Source organism: Candoia aspera, chromosome 2 (genome assembly GCF_035149785.1).
Source record: "Candoia aspera isolate rCanAsp1 chromosome 2, rCanAsp1.hap2, whole genome shotgun sequence".
Taxonomy (NCBI): Eukaryota; Metazoa; Chordata; class Lepidosauria; order Squamata; family Boidae; genus Candoia; species Candoia aspera.
The window spans coordinates 2,812,126-2,830,853 of NC_086154.1; the positions used below are offsets into that span (position 1 = coordinate 2,812,126).

General features: G+C 44.1%; 1 pseudogene; it reads right to left on the reverse strand.

Annotated features, from left to right (window-relative positions):
* Window positions 1-7,429: 7,429 nt before the first annotated feature.
* The window catches only part of LOC134491938 (zinc finger protein 345-like), a 105,019-nt pseudogene continuing 93,720 nt past the window's right edge, over window positions 7,430-18,728 (reverse strand).

Genomic DNA, 18,728 nt, shown 5'->3' on the forward strand with positions numbered 1-18,728 from the left:
ATATATGAAAAAAGAGTGAATGGGGAGAAGGGAAAAGAGGGATTCCGTGAAAGGAGGAAAGAGACAAAGGGAGATTACGCCAAGAATGGGAGCATCTACATGAGTCTCATTTAATAAACCGATGGCAGGAAAAATAACCACTTTAAGAAGAGCACAATTGTCTCAAGGAACAGAGGAAACTGAGTGCTAGCTACATCATCTAAAGTTGAATGTTAGCAATTTCAAGACAGTCTTCTAACTGCAGGGATGCAGAAGGAAAAAAAGACAACCAGGAAGAGAACTTTAGCTCTCAGTGAAGAACAAACAATTCAGAAGAAGGAAGAATTTTAAAAAGAAGCAAAAAACTCCAAAATTGAAGAAACCCTTTTTAATAAAAAAAATCTTAGCCAGGAACGGAGTAAGATCCTTTAACAGAAACGGAAGTAACTGTTCATACTGGAACTCTTTCCACACTCCATGCATTTTCATGATTTCCTGTGGATCCTCTTATGGTAAAACTATCCCTCCTCCTGAAGGACTTCCCATAGTCCATGGATTTATATGGTTCCTCACCCATGTGGATCCTTTCATGGGAAGAAAGGTGACTGCTCATTCTGAAGCTTTTTCCACACTCCAGGCATTGATATGATTTCTCCCCAGTGTGGATCCTTTTATGGGAAGTAAGGCTGTTGGAATGATTGAAGCTCTTCCCACACTCCATGCATTGATACAGCTTCTTCCCTGTGTGGACTCTTTTATGGGAAGTAAGGCTATAGCTTCTCTGGAAGGACTTTCCACACTCCATGCATTTATATGGTTTCTCCCCCATATGGGTCCTTTTATGGGAAATAAGGATACTCCTCCTGAAGGACTTTCCACACTCATTGCACTGATATGGTCTCTCTCCTGTGTGAATCCTTTTATGGGAAGTGAGGGAACAGATCTTACAGAAGCTTTTTCCATACACCGTGCATTTATATGGTTTTTTTCTGTGTGGATCATTCTATGAGAAGTAAGGGAACTCATCTTACGGAAGCTTTTTCCACACTCCATGCAATTAAAAGGTTTATCTCCAGTATGGATTGTGTTGTGGGAATTAAGGGAACTGCTCATTCTAAAGCCCTTTCCACACTCCATGGATGTGTATGGTTTCTCTCCAGTGTGAATCCTTTCGTGAGAAATAAGATTACCTCTCTTACTGAAGCTCCTTCCACACTCAATGCATTGATATTGTTTCTCCCCTGAGTGGATCTTTTTATGGGAAGTAAGGCTATAGCTTCTCTGGAAGGACTTTCTACACTCCATGCATTTATATGGTTTCTCCCCCATGTGGGTCCTTTTGTGGGAAATAAGAACATCACTTCTCCTGAAGGACTTCCCACAGTCATTGCACTGATATGGCTTCTCTCCTGTATGGATCCTTTCATGGGAAATCAAGTGACCACACCTATTGAACCTCTTTCCACCTTCCATGCATTTATAAGGCTTCTCCTCTGTACTGTTTGATTGCTTTTTTGATCTCAACTGGTTTTGAAATTCCTCATTTGATTCAGGCTGGACTCTTCATAATGACATCATCCCACATTCTGTATAATTCTCATTTTCCTCCCCATCATCTCCTAGCAGTGAAAAGAAAGATAATCCTCTCAGAATAAGAAAGGAACAGGGATCAATCCACAAAAATTGCATGTCCTTTTTTTTTTTTGCTATGACCTAGTTTTTCTGCTTATATTTTGATGAGACTAAGGTCGTATATTCATTCTGACTTTGTACAACATGACTGTATCTTTACTAGACCATACCTTCTATTTCATAATGTACAATGGTGCCTGTAGGAGGAGAGATTAACATAATTGAAGCAATGCTAATCAAAAGAGCAAATTGATTGTAATTAGTAATTGCAGCATGCAATTGGGGTGATCTTAACCATGGTCCAGAATGTTAGTCAATCCTAGATGCATGCTTAACATAGTTAAGTAATAATTACACCTCAGAGAAAATACAGCATCCAAGGATATGTCCAAAACAGAGCACCTTCTCCAGCATCATTTTTTTGTCCCATGCTGGAAGGAGGAAAGCAAATCAAGAATAAAGAGTGGGAGAGAAGGGCCAGTCTTTCTTCACCTTCTTAAGCAGTGAAACAGCTGGCCTCCCAGAGTTGTGGGTGCTCCATTGCTGGAGATTTTCAAGAAAAGATTGGACAACCATTTGTCTGAGATGGTATGACATTTCCTGCCTTGGGCTTAGGCAGGGGGTTGGACTAGAAGACCTACAAAGTCAATTCCAACCCTATGACTCTATGATTGATTCTGCTCCAATTTTGCCAGAGAGGCTTTCAGGATTATTGTATTAAACAAAAGAGGAATCCTCACTGATTACTTACTACAAAGGGAGGTGTGATACAAGCTAAACTGGCAGTCAAAAACCAATGGCTCCAAAGTCTCTCCTAGCTTTGAAAGCAAATTGCTTCCATGGGACACAACTGTCTTCAGGATGGGCTCTTTTCTTCCTGACCCCGGTGCAACTTCAGCTGCCAAAGATGCTTTCTGCTCCCAATGGGAGATGGAAGGGCAAACGAGTCAGAAGGAACGCAGTGATCCAGAGCACTGATACAGCAGTCTCCTTGTCAATCCTTTTATTTCCTTGGATCTTGCATCCGAGTAAGACTTTGGAAGAGAGTCTGGGGTCAGGGGCTCTTTCAGATGGGGTACAGCTGCACCTCTGCCTTCCTGAGAAAATAACTTCCTGAGCTGCTGTGGCCTCCGAGAGGAAAGGACCCCGCCGGAGCAGCACGGAGAGAGAGAGGGAAAGAGAGAGAGCCTTCCCTCCCGCCCTGCTTCTAAAGATCGCCCTCCTTTCCCCGGAAGAACTACTGGTAAAGGGCTTTCACGCATGCGCACTCCCGCATTGAAGCTAGACGCGGGTAAGAGGACGAAAGCGCCCTCTATTGGATTCTGCGCGCAACGGCTGTACAACCCGCCTTTGGGTCGGTGGGGGCAAAATAACACCCAGCCGTTTGGGGAGTGGCAAATCCCCTTTGTGGGCAGGAGACTCTCCTGAGCTCTTTCCCAGCTGATTTGGGGAGGGTCTCTAGGGGGCTCCTGGCCTGCTCCAGATCATAGAGATCCCAAAAATGGAGGTGCTAAACAGCATCAATCACCAGAGGGCAGCAATTCGCTTTGTTTCTTTGACTAGTGGAAAAGGTTAGTTGATCTCTGAGCAGGGAAACGAGGACACAGACAACTGGAAAGGAGGAATGGGAGGAAAAGGCGGGCACACTGTTTCACTTTCTTGGCCTCTGTGACAAAACGTACAGTGAAAAACTGCAAAAAAAAAGTATTTAGGCCTACACGTATACGAAATTACTTTTTCCAGCATCAGAAAGACTGGTTTTTCAATGGCAATATTTTTCCAACAAACCTTTAGGTTCAACAACACATGCTAAGGATAACATAGCCAGGCCGATGACATGCTTTGCAAATTTCACCAAGAAATGTATGACGAGTCATGTGATCTACAAACTACAGTAACCATAGATTTGAAGGGGCTGGATTGAAGCCCATTTAAATTAAATAACATAAATCTAGACTGTTCAGTCTGTTGATCGATGAGGGAGAGAAATAAGCCAGCAATGTCCAAGATCACAATACATAAACATTTACATGACTACTGTTGTGAAAACAGTCCAGAATTAACAAAAAAACAAGATACTAAAAAAGCCAGAAAATGTTTTATTTTAAGGCTATGTCTGCCAAATGCAGCCATGAGAACCAAGAGGAGGACATGAGGTAACGGGACATCTGGTATCCCTGCTTGTGGAAGCTCCGTGGGATTCAACTCTGGACCAATTTCTGTGCGTACTGCGATTTAGCTGACCGTGCTTCAGGGGAAGGCTTTGTTTCTCTCTGGGTCTGGCTTAAAAAAACAGGAGCAGATCAGATGAACAAGTTCTGAGAGTCCTGTGGAAGCTGTGCTGAAGGACAGACACAACAGAGCACCTTGACCCAGAAAAGGACGGCCTGGGCAATTTCTTTGACCTGTTCCTCTGGCTTTTTTGCTTGGGTAACATTTATTTATAACATCTGAACACTGAGATCGCTTGCAAGAGTTTAATCAAATATAAAATATAAATCCTAACCATAAAATCAATGCAAATAAAAAATCACTGTAAATGTGTTGCCAGGTTTGGGGTGTTGAGGAAGGCCCAAGGGCACCCTCATTTATTTTTTTTTAATCTTTTCCCTATTTTACTTCAAGGGTTACAGATTATACTAATACATTTTGAGGTATTTGTAGACACCATATTCATTTTCTGATTGTCCACACTGTGCCAGACCATGGATGCTAGCGATTGTCAATTCACCATAACTATCTGTGGGGTACAAATAGTACACTCACCCCCATGGACAGTGCTATCCCATGCATTCTTGGGTGATGAAGCCATGCTACCATTTTATGGATGGTAGGAAGCTGAGGGTCTTCAATATCTTTTTTAATTGCTAAAGAAATGTGATTGTGCATGCTTTTGGAAGCTTGAAAACACATTGAAAAGTTTCAGCTATGGATGGAGGTGGGGAATAAAGCTGGTATCCTCATGATTAGTCAAAAAGTGAGCCTTCATCATTTATGTGAGTTGTGCGACCAACTTCTGAGTTTGAAAATGGCAGAGCAAATGTTGCTACATTTTCTCATAGTCATAAGCAATGATATGCAGATCATGGGGAAAAATAGGGAAGGTCAGGTTCACCCACAAAGTGATAATTGATTTTCTTCTTCCAAAATAGTGGGCTGTCGGTGGTTTTATGTTTAGGTGGTACCAATAATTTCCGATATGGCATTTCACAGTCAATAAAACACGATGGGATAAGAGGACAGTTAGTGTTGGAGCTGTGTTTCCTATTCTATTTGTTTATTTATTTGTTTATTTTATTGTCAACATACAAACATAATACATGGTATTATTTCAACACAATGGTATTTGTACAGAATTGACTAAAAATTATTAACACTCTAATGTTGAGATAACTTAGACCACTGAAGATAAAAAAAGAGATTATATCAGAATTATCATTTAAAATGTCAACGAGCGTAAGATTATTTAGCTTTTGCGTCCAAAACCAAATATAGCATTAAAAAACCACTGCAGCTTCAGAGTATTTGTTGTACAATAAAGGTTTTTCCACTGTATTGTTACCTAGTATTATTAAGGCATGTTGAAAAAAAAAAGAAAGAATGAACAAAGTAAATTTAAGAATGATTAAAATACAAAGAAAAAAAAGGAAGAGAAATAGGGGGGGAAAGAGAAAGGGTATTTAGTTTTTAACTTCCCCCTTTTTGTGCTTCTGCAAATTTACAATATTTATAAATATTTGGGGCCCCTTAGAAGCCAAACTATAAATGTTTATATTTGCCATGCTGTGTTGGAACCCTTCTTGCTTCAATTTGGTTAAACTTCCATTGTGAATATATATTGTTAATTTTGCTATTGCTTCATATTCTCAAAGTTCAAGTTCCCAATCAGATATTTTCGGAATTGTATCTTTCTTCCTGTATTGGGCAATCTCTCAGTGAACAGAAGCCACTGGGGAGATGATCGACCTCAAGAGACTATATAGGCAGCAGATTAAGGTCAGGCTTAGCCAATCAATGGACCTTTCTCTACTTGCACCTAACCATGGTAAAAACAAGCCCTGGCAACCTGTTTGTTCTGGGTCCCCATGACATTGTCTTCATCTTCCCCCAGCCTATGAGCAAGGCAGGTTTCACTTATCTTTTGGTGGAACCATGCTAAGATCATGTCTACCCCATTATTTAAACCCCATCCAAGGGCAGCCTGAAGATGAACTCTGCTAGGCTTTGTCATCCTTTATTGTGCCCAAAGTCATGTGAAGGCCAGTGACAGCCAGCTTCATGTTGGCCTCATTTTCTACTACTTAAGGAAAGGTGGGTAGCATCAAATCAGCAGTAGGGACAGGCCTGGAGACAGCATAAGAGTACAGTAGATAGGATGACAATCAAAACAAAATGAAAGACCTTAGAAGCCCTTATGAAAAAAAATCACCATGGTGTAAGCAAGTACAGATTTTTGTACCTTTGAACAGAAGCTATTTTTCTATCATCCTAATTCTTGTTACTGTTCAATAGTTGTCACTGTTTTTTAACCAAAGAAAAAGAGAATATGTGCTTTTGATTGTTTAATGTATTTATGGATAAATGGCTAACCAACGTGAGGGTGTTCTTTTTGGCTGTGTGAACTCATTTGGACGGTTGTGTGAAGAGGACCCTCCAAAAGCCCTGCTCTGCTGCCTGAATGGAGGTGGGGGTGTTCCTGGGAGGAATGAGCAAAGAACAGCAAGCATATAATCCCAGCAGGGTCACCCAAGAGGTGAAGGTCATCCCGCTGCCCAGCTAAAGCCAGAAGGCACCTCCATTGGGCAGCAGTGATATAGGAAGATGCTGGAGGTGGAGGATCACTTTAGTGACAATGACAAAGGCATCATTTCATACTGCATGAAAGAAAATGGTAAACCACTCCTTTATTTTACTAAGAAACCACATGGATAGACAACATAAAGGGACTGATGATACAGATGATGGGCCCTTCAGGTGGGATGGCACTCAACATGATATGGAGGAAGAGCTGAGGACCTTTCCAAGTGCTAATGGTGCTTATGACATGTCTAGATTAAACCCTTCAGGATGTTCCATGGGGTTTCAGGTGCAGGTATGGGACAGAAACAGCATTGACTGCACTTGTGGATGACCTCTGGGGGGCTGTGTGGGGGTGGTGCGGCCACCCTTGCTCTCCTTGCTCTCTGAGGCTTTTGATACTATCAATCAATGTATTCTTCTGGACTGGTTCAGGGGTTGGGAGAGGGGGGCACTGTGCTGTGGTGGTTCTCCTTGTTCCTCCACGGCCACTTCCAGTTGGTGTTGATAGGAGGAGAGAGGACTCATCCAAGACCCCTCCTTTGTGATGCTCCTCAGGGCTCTGTTCTCCCCCTGCTCTTATTTAACAATTATACGAAGTCCGTGGATGGTTATTCACTAGCATGGGGTTAGGAATCATCAGTGGGGTGATGATACTCAATTATGCATTTCTATCCCAGGCCAACCAAGTGATGCTTTTGGGAAAGAGACTCAAATGAGACAAAAATGAGTATATGAAGGAAGAATGAATGGGTCTAGGAGGAGGGGGAGAAGAAGGATTCCTTGAAAAGAGACACAGAGAGACACAGAGGTATGGGAGCATGTACCCGAACCAACAGCAGGAAAATCAACTATTTGAAGAGGAACACAACTGGCTCATGGAAAAGTAGAAACAGAGGGCTAGCTAGATTATCTGAAGTTCAGTGTTACCAATTTCAAGAGTCTTTTAATTTTAGGGATGGAAGAAGAAAAAAGTAACACAAAAAACTCAGAAGAGGACTTTTGTTCTCAGTGAAGAACAAACAACACGGAGAAAAATCTATATCAAATCAACATTGATTTAGGTTTTGCAAAGCTATCTCTGAAGCCACTCACTTTGTCATCGAAGACACTAATAGAAATAATACATCACCAGGCTCAAGAATGCATTCCGAAGCACCCCTGAAAACCTCGTCCACGTGAAGCAACCATTGCTAAACAACCTTTAGAATCGGTTTGTACATGATGGATGCATGAAGGAACATTGACCATTGCAGCAGTTCTCTAGATAGTAAATCATAGCTGCTCCAAGGAGTTTCCTTTAAGCTACTTTAACCATCCATCCACCTGATTCTTTATCTTCTGCTTTTTCAACCTTCCCAGGCCTACGTTCTTGTCCATCACCTCCCAGAATATTTCTGCATATCCATGACTGTGTCAAAATTTTCAAAACTCCATGCATTTCAAAGACTTCTCCCCCATGCAGATCCTTTCATAGAAACTAAGGAAACTGCTTGTACTGTAGCTATTTTTACACTCCATGCACATTTATGGTTTCTCCCCCATATGGATCTTTGTATGGCGAGTAAAACTATCCCTCCTCCTGAAGGATTTTCCACACTCCATGCATTGATATGGCTCCTCCCCTGTGTGGATCCTTTTATGGTAAGTAAGACTGGTGCTAATTCTAAAGACCTTTCCACACTCCATGCATTTAAAAGGTTTCTCCCCTGTGTGGATCCTTCTATGGGAAATAAGACCACCACTCTTGCTGAAGGTCTTTCCACACTCCCCGCACTGATATGGCTTCTCCCCTGTGTGGATCCTTTTATGGGAAGTAAGTTCACCCCTCATTCTAAAGCTCTTTCCACACTCCATACATTTATGTGGTTTCTCACCAGTGTGGATCCTTTTATGGAAAGTCAGACCACGCTTCATTCTAAAGCTCTTTCCACACTCCATGCATTTAAATGGTTTCTCCCCTGTGTGGATCCTTTTATGGAAAGTCAGATCACGCCTCATTCTAAAGCTCTTTCCACACTCCATGCATTTAAATGGTTTCTCCCCTGTGTGGATCCTTTTATGGGAAATAAGATCATTTCTAATTCTAAAGCTCTTTCCACACTCCATGCATTTATACGGTTTCTCCCCTGTGTGGATCCTTTTATGGGAAGTAAGATCACCCCTAATTCTAAAGCTCTTTCCACACTCCATGCATTTATGTGGTTTCTCCCCTGTATGGATCCTGCTATGATAAGTAAGTTGACTGATCTGAGTAAAGCTTTCTACACTCCATGCATTTATATGGCTTCTCCCCTGTGTGGATCCTTTTGTGGGAAGTTAGGGAACTGCTCATAGTGAAGCTCTTTCCACACTTCATACATTTATATGGTTTCTCCTTTGTGTGGAGCCTTTTATGAGAAGTAAGCTCGCTGCTCGTTCTGAAGCTTTTTCCACAGTCCGTGCATCGATACGGCTTCTCCCCCGTGTGGAGCCTTTTATGAGAAGAAAGCGCACTGCTCGTTCTGAAGCTTTTTCCACAGTCCGTGCATCGATACGGCTTCTCCCCCGTGTGGAGCCTTTTATGAGAAGTAAGTTCACTGCTCGTTCTTAAGCTTTTTCCACACTCGATGCATTGATATGGCTTCTCCCCTGTGTGGATCCTTTTATGGTAAGTAAGGCGATAGTTTCTCTGGAAGGACTTGCCACATTCCATGCATTTATATGGTTTTTCCCCTGTGTGGATTGTTTTATGGGAAGTGTTTTTACTGAAAATCTTTCTGCATTCCATGCATTATTTCAGACTTCCAAGATCAATGTCTGCCCTTCCAGGTAAGAAACCAAAACCGTGAGCACTAATACTACCTTTATTGTAAGGTCACAGTAACAGAATCTTGCAAGTCTGAAAATATTTCTCCCCCACCCTTGCTTTTTCTTTCCAGAACACTAGGGATGGTCCCCTCTGAAATGGTTACTCCACCCCCATTCCTGCTGTGGATTGAGATACCTCTCATCTGACCACTGCCCTGGCTGCAGCTCTTCCTCCTGTCTCCCAAGGTTATTCTCACAGCTCATTACACTGCTTGGAGCCCCTTTTTGGGTAGATGAGGAGTTTGTTGTTGTTGGCTGGATTCACCATCTTGCTTACTTTCAAGCACGCTATTTTTTATTGTATATGCGTTGTTTAGTTTTGATGCGGTGAGAACCCAGAACTGATTGGAGTGGGTGCTGTCTATGTCGAATCAAACAAACATGCAAAAAAATATTATTAGAAATTTGGAGGCCACCTGACCCAAGAAAATCTCTGGGTAGTTCTAAGTTAAAAAAAAAATAGAAAAACAATAAAGTGAAAATCTGAATCAGGTATCAGCCAGTCTTGCCTTTCCTGGGGCTCTAGAAAAGGAACTCTCAAAAGTTCTAGGAAGAAACTAGAAAATCTGAATATTTCTAATAGGAATTGTCTGCCCTGAGAGGAGCCTTACCCAGAGAGGCCATATTCCTTGAGTTCTCCAGCATGACTTCACCATGCAGGGCCTTTTGGTAGCAATCCAGCAGCGCCCACTCCCCCTCAGTGAAATACACGGCCACCTCCTCAAAGGTTACAGGACACTGGAAGAGGAAGAAAATGTTCTCACTGAAGAGGCCCAGGAGGGACTGACCCAATTCATCAGTTCAAAGTCAGAGATGTGCATTAAAGTAATCCTACTTCCAAAGGATTCAAAACTCTGTGAAAGAAAATAGAGCTCACAGCTTCTCACTGATAACAAGTTAGGGGCAAATTCTGATTAACTGCACTGTTACTGCCAGGCCTTCAGATCATTAATCTGGATTCTTTGCTCTTTTTGTGGCTCCAACCTTCCCTGGGGGGGGTGCGGTGTAATTTCCTAAAAATATACTTATTGGCGGTTATGGCTAATGGACTCAGTGCTGCCTGTGTCCAATACCTACATGAAGTACTTGGGAGGGGTGCTACGATTCACACACTGCATGTAAACTTGAGTGGGCTTCCCATCAAATTCTAGGGATAAAAGCCTCTCAGGCTTTAATCCACAAGATGAATGAGAGCGAATCATATGAAGCCGACTGAGGTGCTGCTACTGAATAAATTGTTTCCTGAATAAATTACATTCCCCCTTTTTTGTTAATAAAGGAAAACTTCCCCCAGTGTTACTAAAGGTTTGGAAGGATTCTACCTGCTTTGGAAGGAGCAGCTTCTGGTGTAAATCAGATACAATTGGGGGGAGGGGGGAAAAGGGGAGGAATATTCCTCCTACCTTACTTAGAGGCATAGCTGTTGTTTGTGCTCCATCACAAAGAGCTGTTTCTTCAAGGACCAGGGACATCACCCTATTTGCTTTGAGGGAGATAAAAACACATTACTGAAGCGTTGGCCTTCAATGGTGCACTGAAATTATTCATAAAGGCCATTCTTATGCTTTTATTATAATAGAGGGACCATCAACAAAAGTAGTTGGGAATTTCAGCAATCAGAAGGAGCAATTCCTCACCTGTTGAAGAATCCTGACTTGGATCACCCCGGGAGATCCCTGCAAAGAACGGCTGCTGAGGGACACTGGACGGATCTCCTCTGGCCTTGGGACACTGACCGACCGCATCCATGATGGGCCCCTCCACCTGAAACACCTGCCAAGAGTAAAGAAAAAGCAGAGCTGGAGGACAGCACACCATAAGGACTGAATTCTCACCATCCACCCTGATTGTGCCACCTCCAGATGTCCATGAATGGAACAGGAACAAAGCTTGGTCAATTATCTGGATAAAGCCATGGAACCATTTCCAAAATGGGAAAATAAATCCTCTTTATATATTGAACCCCATGGAAAGACTTGTGTCATGAGTAAGGATGGCGAGCAGGGGGCTCCCATCCAGACTGTTAAGCGCATGCATAGCACTGAGGAATTGGGCAGCCATTCAAAGAGACACAGATCGGGCCCGCCTTGACCTTTGGGGTTTATATGGCTGGGTTTTTCCCACGCTGCTTCAGTTTGTTAGCATTACTGTTATGTACTAGCAATAAAACATTAGAGACCAGTTCCTTGTCTCAGCGTGGTTCCTGGCTGTTAGGACATCTTGTGTGCCTGTGTGTGTGCGTGCACATGAGCATGATTTAAGATTTCAGGAGTATTCATCATCTCGCTATCATGCCTGGGAAATCCTCTCACCTGCAGCTCTGCCTCCCTCCTCTCCTCCGCCTGGCTCAGCAGGAAGCCTTCTGCCAGGGCCACCGCCTGGGAACTGGTCTCCGCCCCACATTCTCGAATCCAGGTCCGCATCTCGGGGGGCAGGACGGCCAGGAACTGCTCCAGGACCACCAGGTCCAGCATCTGAGCTTTCGTGTGCTTCTCTGGCTTCAGCCACTGGCGGCAAAGGCGGTGGTGGCGGCTGCTAAGTTCTCGGGGTCCCCCCTCATAGCACAACTCCCTCAAAGGGAGGTGTTGCCCATGCAAACTGGCTCTTCTCTGGAATTTCCCACCAGTGCCAGCCGGGATGACAGGGGGTTCTTCTCCTTCTGCTGTGCCTTGTGAGACCATCTTTCCTCTGTGCTCTAACAGGCCTCCCAACGGCTCCAAAGTCTCTCCTAGCTTTGAAAGCAAATTGCTTCCATGGGACACAACTGTCTTCAGGATGGGCTCTTTTCTTCCTGACCCCGGTGCAACTTCAGCTGCCAAAGATGCTTTCTGCTCCCAATGGGAGATGGAAGGGCAAACGAGTCAGAAGGAACGCAGTGATCCAGAGCACTGATACAGCAGTCTCCTTGTCAATCCTTTTATTTCCTTGGATCTTGCATCCGAGTAAGACTTTGGAAGAGAGTCTGGGGTCAGGGGCTCTTTCAGATGGGGTACAGCTGCACCTCTGCCTTCCTGAGAAAATAACTTCCTGAGCTGCTGTGGCCTCCGAGAGGAAAGGACCCCGCCGGAGCAGCACGGAGAGAGAGAGGGAAAGAGAGAGAGCCTTCCCTCCCGCCCTGCTTCTAAAGATCGCCCTCCTTTCCCCGGAAGAACTACTGGTAAAGGGCTTTCACGCATGCGCACTCCCGCATTGAAGCTAGACGCGGGTAAGAGGACGAAAGCGCCCTCTATTGGATTCTGCGCGCAACGGCTGTACAACCCGCCTTTGGGTCGGTGGGGGCAAAATAACACCCAGCCGTTTGGGGAGTGGCAAATCCCCTTTGTGGGCAGGAGACTCTCCTGAGCTCTTTCCCAGCTGATTTGGGGAGGGTCTCTAGGGGGCTCCTGGCCTGCTCCAGATCATAGAGATCCCAAAAATGGAGGTGCTAAACAGCATCAATCACCAGAGGGCAGCAATTCGCTTTGTTTCTTTGACTAGTGGAAAAGGTTAGTTGATCTCTGAGCAGGGAAACGAGGACACAGACAACTGGAAAGGAGGAATGGGAGGAAAAGGCGGGCACACTGTTTCACTTTCTTGGCCTCTGTGACAAAACGTACAGTGAAAAACTGCAAAAAAAAAGTATTTAGGCCTACACGTATACGAAATTACTTTTTCCAGCATCAGAAAGACTGGTTTTTCAATGGCAATATTTTTCCAACAAACCTTTAGGTTCAACAACACATGCTAGGGATAACATAGCCAGGCCGATGACATGCTTTGCAAATTTCACCAAGAAATGTATGACGAGTCATGTGATCTACAAACTACAGTAACCATAGATTTGAAGGGGCTGGATTGAAGCCCATTTAAATTAAATAACATAAATCTAGACTGTTCAGTCTGTTGATCGATGAGGGAGAGAAATAAGCCAACAATGTCCAAGATCACAATACATAAACATTTACATGACTACTGTTGTGAAAACAGTCCAGAATTAACAAAAAAACAAGATACTAAAAAAGCCAGAAAATATTTTATTTTAAGGCTATGTCTGCCAAATGCAGCCATGAGAACCAAGAGGAGGACATGAGGTAACGGGACATCTGGTATCCCTGCTTGTGGAAGCTCCGTGGGATTCAACTCTGGACCAATTTCTGTGCGTACTGCGATTTAGCTGACCGTGCTTCAGGGGAAGGCTTTGTTTCTCTCTGGGTCTGGCTTAAAAAAACAGGAGCAGATCAGATGAACAAGTTCTGAGAGTCCTGTGGAAGCTGTGCTGAAGGACAGACATAACAGAGCACCTTGACCCAGAAAAGGACGGCCTGGGCAATTTCTTTGACCTGTTCCTCCGAACCCCTTTTTTGGTTTTGGATAAACCTTTTATTTATCCTCTTGTTGAAATGGCCCTCTGCTTTTTTGCTTGGGTAACATTTATTTTGGGACGCGGTGGGGCATGTAACGGCATTCCGTGTAATCATGCCAGCCACATGACCACGGAGGAAGTGTCTACGGAAGCTTGCATGGTCATGTGTCCAAAAGAAACCCAGCTGATCTCTAAACTAGGTTGAATGCAATATTCACAATGTAGGGTAGCAATCTTCAGCAAAGGATCGTTACCTTGTCATGGTGCTGGAGCTTGAGCACCTCAATGATGCCATGAGCTAAACCGTGAAGGGCCACCCAAGACGGGAAGGTCATGACAGAGAGGTCAGACTAAATGCGATCCCTGGGGAAGATAATGGCAACCCACCCCAGTATTCTTGCCGTGAAAATGAAATGGATCAGTACAACCAGAGATATGTCGGTATACCATTGGAAGATGAGACCCCCAGGTCGGAAGATGGTCAAAATGCTACTAGGGAGGAACAGAGGATGAGTTGATTAGCCCCAGACATGATGACGCAGCTAGCTCAAAGCCAAAAGGACAGCTAGCGGCCGACGGTGCTGGTGGTGAACGGCGAATCCGATGTTCTAAGGATCAACACACCATTGGAACCTGGAATGTAAGATCTATGAGCCAGGGCAAACTGGATGTGGTTACTGGTGAGATGTCAAGATTAAAGATAGACATTTTGGCCATCAGTGAACAGAATTGGACTGGAATGGGCCACTTCACATCAAATGACCACCAGATCTACTACTGTGGACAAGAGGACCACAGAAGAAATGGAGTAGCCTTCATAATTAATAGTCAAGTGGCTAAAGCAGTGCTTGGATACAATCCAAAAAACGATAGAATGATCTCAATTCGAATTCAGGGTAAGCCATCTAACATCACAGTGATCCAAATATACGCCCCAACCACAGATGCTGAAGAAGCTGAAGTAGAGCAGTTCTATGAGGATCTGCAGCACCTACTGGACGACACACCTAAAAGAGATGTTATTTTCATCACGGGAGACTGGAATGCTAAGGTGGGCAGTCAAATGACACCTGGAATTACAGGTAAGCATGGCCTGGGAGAACAAAACGACACAGGACACAGGCTGATAGAATTTTGCCAAGACAACTCAATGTGCATAACAAACACCCTCTTCCAGCAACCTAAGAGACGGGTTTATACATGGACTTCACCAGATGGACAACACCAAAATCAGATGGACTACATCCTTTGCAGCCAAAGGTGGCGGACATCTATACAGTCGGTAAAAACAAGACCTGGAGCTGACTGTAGTTCAGATCATGAACTTCTTCTTGCACAATTTAGGATCAGACTAAAGAGATTAGGGAAGACCCACAGATCAGCTAGATATGAGCTCACTAATATTCCTAAGGAATATGCAGTGGAGGTGAAGAATAGGTTTAAGGGACTGGACTTAGTAGATAGGGTCCCGGAAGAACTCTGGACAGAGGTTGGCAGCATTGTTCAGGAGGCGGCAACAAAATACATCCCAAAGAAAGAGAAAACCAAGAAGGCAAAATGGCTGTCTGCTGAGACACTAGAAGTAGCCCAAGAAAGAAGGAAAGCAAAAGGCAACACTGATAGGGGGAAGATATGCCCAATTAAATGCAAAATTCCAGAGGTTATCCAGAAGAGATAAGGAATTATTTTTAAACAAGCAATGGGCGGAAGTGGAAGAAGGCAATAGAATAGGAAGGACAAGAGACCTCTTCCAGAAAATTAGAAACATCGGAGGTAAATTCCAGGCCAAAATGGGTATGATCAAAAACAAAGATGGCAAGGACCTAACAGAAGAAGAAGAGATCAAGAAACGGTGGCAAGAATATACGGAAGACCTGTATAGGAAGGATAACAATATCGGGGATAGCTTTGACGGTGTGGTCAGTGAGCTAGAGCCAGACATCCTGAAGAGTGAGGTTGAATGGGCCTTAAGAAGCATTGCTAATCACAAGGCAGCAGGAGACAACGGCATCCCAGCTGAACTGTTCAAAATCTTGCAAGATGATGCTGTCAAGGTAATGCATGCTGTATGCCAGCAAATTTGGAAAACACAAGAATGGCCATCAGATTGGAAAAAATCAACTTATATCCCCATACCAAAAAAGGGAAACACTAAAGAATGTTCAAACTATCGAACAGTGGCACTCATTTCACATGCCAGTAAGGTAATGCTCAAGATCCTGCAAGGTAGACTTCAGCAATTCATGGAGCAAGAATTGCCAGATGTACAAGCTGGGTTTAGAAAAGGCAGAGGAACTAGGGACCAAATTGCCAATATCCGATAGATAATGGAAAAGGCCAGGGAGTTTCAGAAAAACATATATTTCTGTTTTATTGACTATTCTAAAGCCTTTGACTGTGTGGACCATAACAAATTCTGGCAAGTTCTTAGTGGTATGGGGATACCAAGTCATCTTGTCTGCCTCCTGAAGAATCTGTATAACGACCAAGCAGCAACAGTAAGAACAGACCACGGAACGGACTGGTTTAAGATTGGGAAAGGAGTACGGCAGGGCTGTATACTCTCACCCTACCTATTCAACTTGTATGCAGAACACATCATGCGACATGCTGGGCTTGAGGAATCCAAGGCTGGAGTTAAAATCGCTGGAAGAAACATTAACAATCTCAGACATGCAGATGATACCACTTTGATGGCTGAAAGCGAAGAGGAACTGAGGAGCCTTATGATGAAGGTAAAAGAAGAAAGTGCAAAAGCTGGCTTGCAGCTAAACCTCAAAAAAACCAAGATTATGGCAACCAGCTTGATTGATAACTGGCAAATAGAGGGAGAAAATGTAGAAGCAGTGAAAGACTTTGTATTTCTAGGTGCGAAGATTACTGCAGATGCTGACTGCAGTCAGGAAATCAGAAGACGCTTAATCCTTGGGAGAAGAGCAATGACAAATCTCGATAAATTGGTTAAGAGCAGAGACATCACACTAACAACAAAGGTCTGCATAGTTAAAGCAATGGTGTTCCCCGTAGTAACATATGGCTGCGAGAGCTGGACCATAAGGAAGGCTGAGAGAAGGAAGATCGATGCTTTTGAACTGTGGTGTTGGAGGAAAATTCTGAGAGTGCCTTGGACTGCAAGAAGATCAAACCAGTCCATCCTCCAGGAAATTAAGCCAGACTGCTTACTTGAGGGAACGATATTAAAGGCAAAACTGAAATACTTTGGCCACCTCATGAGAAGACAGGACACCCTGGAGAAGATGCTGATGCTGGGGAGAGTGGAGGGCAAAAGGAAGAAGGGCCGACCAAGGGCAAGGTGGATGGATGATATTCTAGAGGTGACGGACCCGTCCCTGGGGGAGCTGGGGGTGTTGACGACCGACAGGAAGCTCTGGCGTGGGCTGGTCCATGAAGTCACGAAGAGTCAGAAGCAACTGAATGAATAAACAACAAGGGTAGCAATACAGCCTCCTTGACAGGTAAGATATTTGGCTGGGATGGTTCCCACCACCTCCCAAGCAATGGAGCAGCTCTCACATTTCCAAATGTGTCTTCGGGTTTTTTTCTCCTGCTTCCTTGACACAGAAACAAGAGGTATAAATCCCTTGCTTTTAGCCCTGCCTTCTACAAGGCTGGCCATCAGGTATTGGGTGGCAGATATTGTATTTCTCACCTTCTCTTTTCCAAAAGAAAGGGAAATCACTACTATTCCTGACAGAACCTCCAGAGAATTAATATTTTAATAGTCAGTTATGGCATGGGAGGAGGGAGCTGTGCTCTACCACTTTAGCTGAAGTCTCTCCATCCAGATGTGCAAAAGGAAGTGGACATCTTTTCTCCACTCTGGGGGGGAAAGATTGTTCTTTAAAAGGAGAAAGTCTTGCTCTATGTTTCCAAAGGGATCTCAAAAGCCAGTTTGTGCCCCGGGGTGATGCCATTGCATCGGTGCATCTCAAACTCTTTCCCCAAAGGGTGACTGGCCAGGAAAATACAACCTAGGAAGAATCTAGAAAATGGACAGATGTGGCTTCTGTTGCTTTCTCTAGTTATTAAGCTGAGGGCAAAGAAGGCCACCTAGCTCCATATTTTGCCACCATTCTTTCTAAAGAAGCCTTGCTAGCTGCAGCTTCTGAATTCCATTCTCCAAGTCCCCCAAAGAGAAAATGAAAGAGCAGGTTACAGAAAGTCACAAATAGGAGGTCTTGGTGCATCCAACCGTTCTCCTGCAAGATATCATCCACTGTTCTTCAGGTTGATGTTTATATCTTGAACTCTCTTTGGGGAATATCCCTGAGACCTGGCACCAGGGGAGAGAGCAAAGGATGATTTGGATCATGTGAAGCATCATCTCAAATTTTGTGGGGTTCCATATGGCTGGAAAAGTGCCAGGTGTGGCTCCCTACCAATGAGGGAGGCAGGAGAATTTGGCCAATCTTAGTATCATAGAATGGATGCGTTAAAAGGGACCTTTTAGGCCATCAGGTCCAACCTCCTGCTCAGGGCAGCTATCCACGAAATCATCTCTAACAAGAGCTATCAAAGACCTATTTGACAATCTCCAATTCTAGGCAGGCTGTTCTTCAGTTACTACAGGTAGTCCTCGCTTAACAACCATTCATTTAGTGATGGTTTGGAGTTACGACGGTGCTGGAAAAAACGACTTGGGTAGGGAGAGATGGTGGCCTTGAGATTGGGGTCAAGGGATGGGCTACGAAGACTAAACCCCAGAAAAAAATTATAAATATTTAAAGAGACCTCAAGGAGAAAAAGGGTATATGCAAAGAAACACTGTTCTCAAGATTTTACCTAAAAAATTGCACCAGGGTGGGGAAATTAAGGCTGGAAAAGGCTAATTTCAGCGACTGAGTGTTTTAGGGTATGTGGGCCTTCCGGTGACAAGGTTTTTCCACTGTTGCTCCTGGATGGGGTGGCACTGCCCCAGACGGACCAAGTGCACAATCTGGGGATCCTTGTAGACTCACAGCTCCTGCTTGAAGAGCAGGTGGCAGACGTGGCTAGGAGGGCCTTTGCACACCTTCGGGTTGTGTGCCAGTTACCGAGAGGCTTTGCTCAAAGTCACTCATGCCCTTGTGACCTCCCATCTGGATTACTGCAATGTGCTGTACATGGA